Source organism: Cibotium barometz, chromosome 16 (genome assembly GCF_041138505.1).
Source record: "Cibotium barometz isolate CiBa-2024 chromosome 16, ASM4113850v1, whole genome shotgun sequence".
NCBI lineage: Eukaryota > Viridiplantae > Streptophyta > Polypodiopsida > Cyatheales > Cibotiaceae > Cibotium > Cibotium barometz.
In genome coordinates, this window is record NC_141061.1 from 41,831,972 (window position 1) to 41,840,015 (window position 8,044).

Genomic DNA, 8,044 nt, shown 5'->3' on the forward strand with positions numbered 1-8,044 from the left:
GTTGATGTGAGATGGATGTGAATTGATGTGAGATGATGTGAATGGATGTGAGATGATGTGAATGAATGTGGGAATGATGTGAGTGGATGTGAATTGATGTGAGATGATATGAGTGGATGTGAATGGATGTGAATGGATGTGAAATGATGTGAGATGATGTGAATAAATGTGGGAATAATGTGGGATGATGTGAATGGATGTGAATTGATGTGAGATGATGTGAATGAATGTGGGAATGATGTGGGATGATGTGAATGGATGTGAATTACTGTGAGATGATGAGAGTGGATGTGAATTGATGTAAAAAAATGTGGGATAATGAGAAATGATATGGAATGATGAAAAATGAAGTGGAATGGTGTGAAAGGATGTGTAATGATGAGGAAAGATGGGAATTATGTTTGGAACTGTATTTTGTATATGAGACCTATTTTTTAAAGATTGTTTTACGTCAAGTATGCTGGGGGAAGCATTTTGGCTATCTTGTGAAATGAGGTCGTGGGACCTAAGTGGAAATGTTGCAACAGCTGACCGAGAGTCAATGAAGGACGTCTCACGTGGCAAGATTGGCCGAGATCTTGATGACCAGCCTCGGTTCGGTTAAAATGGTGAGCTTCCGATGCAGTGGATGAGGGACCAAGGAAGCAGCCTATGAGTGAAGCGCTAGGTCACCTACGAAGGAACCTAGAGGGTGCTAACCATACGGTGCTCGGCGGCGCGTGCGTCGAGGAAGAAAAATGAGTTGGAGTTTGTTTTCTGAACACGGGCATGGATGTGGTTGATTGGCCTTGCTAGTCTTCAACAGATGAGTTCATGGCTCTTTTACATGGATCTTGTTGGTCGATCTAGTTGATCTTCAAAACAGAGAGTCCATAAGGATTTTATGTGATTATATTCCTAGGTACTATGGACTAGGAACTATTGAAAAGGCCCCTGTGTGAGGAGGTGGTGAGCGTTCTGGTTGCCAATGATGCCATAGGTACGCTGAGGAAGGAAGGAATGAAATACTTGATTATATCATGGGTACTATGAGCTCGGAACTATTGAAAAGGCCCCTGAGAGTGAGAGCAGGTGGTGAGCATTCTGGTTGCCAATGATGCCATACGTACGTCGAGGAAGGAATGATTGGAAATTGGACTTGGAACTAGAATACTGAGGATTATGATGGGAACACTGTGGCTTTATTGCAATGTTGTTTTGGAAATAGTTGACCCTAAGAAAAAGGCAATTTCATATTGGGTGCATAAGTGGTGTGTCTAATTAAGTTTTACATGAGAGCCGGCTAGGGGACTTGGAACCTCTTTTCCCTGGTACCCGGGGACAAAACATAACCAAATTTTTTCAATGGATCCTATCAATATAGTGGTTGGGTGGTTGGCTAACCCATGGGATTGTAGGCTGGACTGATGAATCCCTATAATTAAAATTCAATTATATTCAAGTTATGATAGTTGAAGTAAGTCACAGGATAATCCTTGTTCTATGAAAAAAGAATCAACTTATGTGCCTCTTTGATGGCGAAAAATGCGTTGGTCTCTATGAACCAAGTGCAAGTTCCTTCTTTGATTCGGCCATGTGACCCTTGGGTTCGGTCGGAATACAAAGGTCAGTTAAGGCCCTTGACTACGTTAGAAGATTTTTCCTGGAGGAAGCGCCTATGCTTTCTGGGCGAGGAAAGTTTTTTTCCGGGTTCGGTTTTGGAAGAACCGAGGGATTAGTCTCTTGTTTGGACATTCGTGGTGGGCGATGCCCCGACGAGTGGGAAGCTCTGCCCTGCGCAAGAGGTTGCTACTTTTGCTGCTAGCACCCCAAAGTTCGATGTGCAGAGGTTGCTACTTTCGCTGCTAGCACCCCAGAGTTCGATGTGCAGAGGGGGCAGGGATCTCACAAAAGCTGCATTCAGTTCATCGCCTTCAAAGTATTGTCCAAGATTATTTACTCGAACAGTGGGGGTGCCAGTGATTTCGTGAGGTATAACAAGTTTGTCAGACTCATTAGAGCTATCTAGCTCCATGGATTCTTGCATGCATGCCCCTAGACGTCCCTCCATCTAGCCCTTTAGATATTTCCATAAGCTTAGGCTATCTTTAAGCAAGGTGCCGATAGGGATATAGATCTGAGAGGAAAGGAAGAGACCAGCAATGTCTCTAGGGGGCAAACGTTGTTCTGTGAGGAAGGTTGCTTTGGCTTAATCTTAAGCTTTTATGTGTGTATGGGATATGGATAGGGATATATGTTCTCTTAAGGTGGTCATCCCCCAGATCTTTGAGATATTCGACTACTCGATCTCCCTGGTGTATGCATAAAATCAAATTTAATAGAAATAACACTTTTAAAATAAAAAGAATTTCTTTATGCATCTATTTATGCATAAAAATCAATTTTTATAAGAATAACGCTTTTATAATTAAAAAAATTCTTTATGCATCTTTCTATGCATAAAAATCAAATTTAATAAGAATAACACTTTTGTAATAAAAAAATTCCTTTATGCATCTTTCTATGCATAAAAAACAAATTTAATGAGAATAACACTTTTGTAATCAAAAAATTCCTTTATGCATCTTTCTATGCATAGAAATTAATTTTAATGAGAATAACACTTTTGTAATAAAAAATTCCTTTATGCATATTTCTATGCAAAATCAAATTTAATGAGAATAACACTTTTGTAATAAAAAAAATTCCTTTATGCATCTTTCTATGCATAAAAATCAAATTTAATGAGAATAACACTTTTGTAAATTAAAAAAATCCTTTATACATCTTTCTATGCATAAAAATCAAATTTAATGAGAATAACACTTTTGTAATTTAAAAAATTTCTTAATGCACCTTTTTATGCATAGAAATCAAATTTAATGAGAATAACACTTTTGTAATTAAAAAAAGGCCTTTATGCATCTTTCTATGCATAGAAATCAATTTTAATGAGAATAACACTTTTGTAATAATAAAAAAGTCCTTTATGCATATTTCTATGCATAGAAATCAATTTAAATGAGGATAACACTTTTGTAATGAAAAAATTTTCTTTATACATCTTTCTATGCATAAAAATCAAATTTAATAAGAATAACGCTTTTGTAATAAAAAAATTCCTTTATCCATCTTTCTATATATACAAATCAATTTTAATGAGAATAACACTTTTGTAATTAAAAAAAATTCCTTTATGCATCTTTCTATGCATAAAAATCAAATTTAATGAGAATAACACTTTTGTAATAAAAAAATTTTCTTTATGCATCTTTCTATGTATAAAAATCAAATTTAATGAGAATAATACTTTTGTAATTAAAAAAATTCCTTTATGCATCTTTCTATGCATTGAAATAAATTTTAATGAGAATAATACTTTTGTAATAAAAAAATCCTTTATGCATCTTTCTATGCATAAAAATCAAACTTAATGAGAATAACACTTTTGTAATTAAAAAATTTCCTTTATGCATCCTTCTATGCATAGAAATCAATTTTAATAATTAATATCAATGACATCCATGCATATTCATAGGTGAATATGTACATGGAGTAATTAGAATATTTCTTTTAGATAAAAAAATGGTGGGAATTACTCTTTTGGAATAACATAAAAATAAACTTTCTTTTCCACAAAATTCTAGAAAATTTTACCGTAACCTCCTTTGTATGGCTGACCATTTCTCATTTTTATCATTCTTTGTTTAACTTAAATTAACCCAAATTAGATTTATAGAACTCTAATCTACACAGTTTTCTAAATTCAAGAGAGTAAACAATAAGAAGAGTTTAATTAATCCTTTAGTTAATCTTTCTAGGATTAAGAAGGATTGGAATGTAAAGAAGAGAAGGGGGTGGCCTTTTTATCAAAGGCATAGCATTTGAATTCAAGCATAAAAATCCAGAAAACCATAGATTTTTATGAAAATCTAGAAAACCATAGATTTTTCATTAAACAAAGTAAGAAAATTAACTTACATAGAGCTTGTAAGCTCTCCTTTGGCTTGAGGGATTGAGGATTCTACTCTTGTTTGAAGCAAGAGTGGCCACCAATTCAGTTTGGAGAGGATTAGGCCAAAAATAATTGAATTATTAAAAAATTCAATGTAGATGACTCTAGGCAAGAGTAGAGTAACAGTGCATAAACACCATTAAGCCTTTACAAAGGGGGAGGCTTCTATTTATAGGAAAAAGTGAGCCTCTAACCAAGCAAACTGATTCTAGAATTTTCGAGATCAGTTTGGTCAATTTTTTTGATCTAGTTTTGAAATAGGAGAGAGGAGAGATAAAAATATCTCATTTTATTGATTAAAAATTGGGGGTAATGATGAGAAAAAGGTGCCTGCTTCATGAGGGGAGATCCCCACACTGAGGTGTCAAAATTCAAATTTTTAATTATTTTCTTTGGTCCTTAGTCCACTCTTCATCTTATGTGAGCATTTACTCATTTTGGGGGGGGGGTTCTTTTATTCTTCAATTTATCTCCTCCCTACATTTGGATTAATCTTATTGGTCCATAGGAACCTTAGATGGACCATAATCCAAAAAATTTTCAAAATCTGGACCCTTAGGCTAAGGTCCTTTATACCTATTTTTAATTAATTCCAATTGTACATTGGAAAGTCCTTTTTGAATTTATGTTTCAATGGAACCCATTTTAGACACTAGGAGGATTTTTATATCCAAAAATATCTCAATTTTGAATTACCTCCCTCTAGACATTTTCTCTCTCCAGGCCAAAATAGAGTAAAACAGGATCTTTCTTTTATTTCAGAAAGGGGAATAATTATAAGATCAGAAAGGGAGGTTCTTATACCTGCACACCTCAAAAGCTGTGGAGGGAGGAATCTTACAATGGGTAGCTCCTTTGGAGATAGTTTGAGAGAGTTGATGGATTTAGAGTTGATGAAGCTATGAGTACTCCCAAAATCCACCAAAATGTGTGCAACTCTCCCATTAATGGTACCCATCAATCTCAAAGTATTTGGGCTCTTGCAACCCGTCAAAAGCTCTTGTGAAATTGAACATACATGAGCTTCATTTTCTGCATAGTTTGCACTTTTGGGCATATCATCACCCACAATGCATGCATGATTCCTTCCACCGGGGTCAAAAGGAAACTCATCCTCTTCTTTAACAAAAGAATGATCCTCCAAATCCTCCCCATGTGTCTCTTCATTTGTTGCAATCTTGAAACTCTTCCATGTCATGAGATGGTTTGGAGTCATCATCCTCATCCATAATAATCATAGTAGCCACCACTTTCCTTGCAAATATGCCCGGGTGACCACTTTCCTTGCAAATATGCTCGGGTGACTACTTCTCTTTGCATTTGAAACAAAGGCCTTTGCTCCTCAACTCAATCTTAGGATCATCCATCCTTTGAGTCTTCTTGAAGGGTTGAGGAGACTTCTTGATGAACCCACTGCTCTTCTTAGTATCATTATGAACTTCATTCATGGTATGCCCACTTCCAAAAGATGATGGAAGTTTGTGAGTGTAAGTGGATGTGGTAGAAGACATACTCTTCCCAACATTAGAAGAAGCATTGAATGGCTTATGAGTGGTTGCATTGGGCTGAAATCTCCTATACTTCAGCTCATATAGCTCCGCCAACCTCATAGCCTCCATGATAGTGGTAGGTCTTTATGTCGAAACATCCGCCTTGATGTATGAATCTAGACCATGTACAAACTTCTTCAATCTCATGCCTTCATTAAGCCCATCCACCATGAACATAGAGAGATTCATAAACTTCTTGATGTACTCTCTAACCGGTATACCCTTTTGTGTGAGTTCATACCATTGCTCATGGTATCGATTAAGAACCAAAGGCGAAACAAATGACATATTCATTTCCCGCTTCAATTCTCCCAAGTGTGTGGCATAGTACCTTTCTTAATCATATGTCTCCACCATTGATGTGCATAATCTTCCAAATGTAAGGATGCAAATTGCACTTTATCCCTTTCACTCTTTAGGTAGAGCTGAAAGTATGTATCCAACTTGTTCATCCACTCCTCCAACTCATTTGGGGCTGATCCATCACCCTTGAACTTGGAGAGAGAGATCTTGTCTTTCACATCCTTAGATGCGGTAGATGATGCATTCTCATGATGGTGTGAAGGCTTGTACTTTTGCATTTGCACATATGACCCAAAGAATTGTGCAAAATCCTTGTACTCCCTCTTGAGAAAGTGTGGCATTTCCATCCACCTATCATCTCTTTGCTTCTCGAGATGAATGACATATGTTCCTAATCATGTACATCCACATCATCCACATCATACACCTCTTCTTCAATTTGGGATGCGAAGGTACTCTTCTAGGATCCCCAACATTGGACTCCACATCATGTTTGAATGTAGGTGCGTGTTGCCTTTCATTCATTTGAGAAGAACCCGCTTGAAATGAAGTAGGCTTTGTCTCCCTGTTCAAGAATCCGCCATGAAGCCAAAAGAAACATTGTTGGTTGAATGCTCATGTGTCAACTTAGGAGAAGGCTCTTGCATCATTGGTTGTTTGCCTTCCCTTCGGCCTTCAAAAGCTGTCTCAAAATGTTGCTTGTCTTCATGTTGACCACCATGACCACTATCAAAATGTTGCTTGTCTTCATGTTGACCACCATGACCACCATGACCACTATCATATGGATGTTGACTCATTGGTTGAATGACCTTCTCTTCCAAATCTTCCATCCTTGTAGCCATAGTGTCAAGTTTATAATTGACCTCCACCTTTTTAGCCATAGAATCCATCTTTGCATTGATTTCCATTAGCATTTGTAGGAGGGTGTCATTGGTTGGAGAGACGGAATGTGAGGATTGCAGGGTATACTTGGGGAGACTCTTAACATTCATTTCTTCCTCCACTTCTCTTGAAGCTTGCCCAAAAGTTTCCTCCCAGCACATCCAAAATGCCATGTTCCATTGCTTCTTTTCCTTCTACTTCCTCGGAGGCCAATGCATTGCGCCATGGTCGTCCCTTGGGTTTCGGTGCCATAAAATCCCTGTTTTTGGAAAAATGGTGATAGATTAGGGTAGGGCTGTCCGATTAAAGAGATCTATAGCTTGGTAGAGAGATAATTAGATACTCTAAACCCCTATGCAAATACCCAAAATAATTGAAGTGTGCTATTACTCTCTGTTTTCGGGTTCTTAGGGATATAGACTGAAATAGTATTTTGGCTATATCTTGAGCTAGAAATATCAGAATTCAAAAATTTCTTGCTCAAGTCAAAGCCCCTGATGAGTTCTACAAGCTTGTTTGATTACATCTACGAGACCATAAACTCTGTGTGATTGAATTAGGGTTTATCAATTCTGGTAAAACCCTAATTAAGGAATATTGGATTTCGAAGGTTAAGGGCTTGTTGGGTAGATCTAAGGAAGTACTAAGGGCTTGTTAGGTAGATCTAAGGAAGTACTAAGGGCTTGTGTAATCACCTTTAATTAAATCCTAAAGGATTTTGACTGAATTAGGGTTTTGACAATTCTGCAGAATCTTGCCCAAGTGTCCTTCTTTTAATGAGAATAACACTTTTGAAAGAAAAATAAATCTTTTATGCATCTTTCTATGCATAAAATCATTTTTAATGAGAATAACACTTTTGAAATAAAATAAAATCTTTTATGCATCTTTCTATGCATAAAATCAATTTTAATGCGAATAACACTTTTGAAAGAAAAATAAATCCTTTATGCATCTTTCTATGCATAAAATCAATTTTAATGAAAATAACACTTTTGAAATAAAAATAAATCTTTTATGCATCTTTCTATGCATAAAATAAATTTTAATGAAAACAATACTTTTATAATAAAAATTTTCATTATGCATCTTTCTATGCATAGAAATTAAATTCAATGAAAACAACATTTTTATAATAAAAATTTCCATCATGCATCTTTCTATGCATAGAAATTTAATTCAATGAAAACAACACTTTTATAATAAAAATTTTCATTATGCATCTTTCTATGCATAGAAATTAAATTCAATGAAAATAACACTTTTATACTAAAAACTTTCACTATGCATGTTTCTATGCATAGAAATTAAA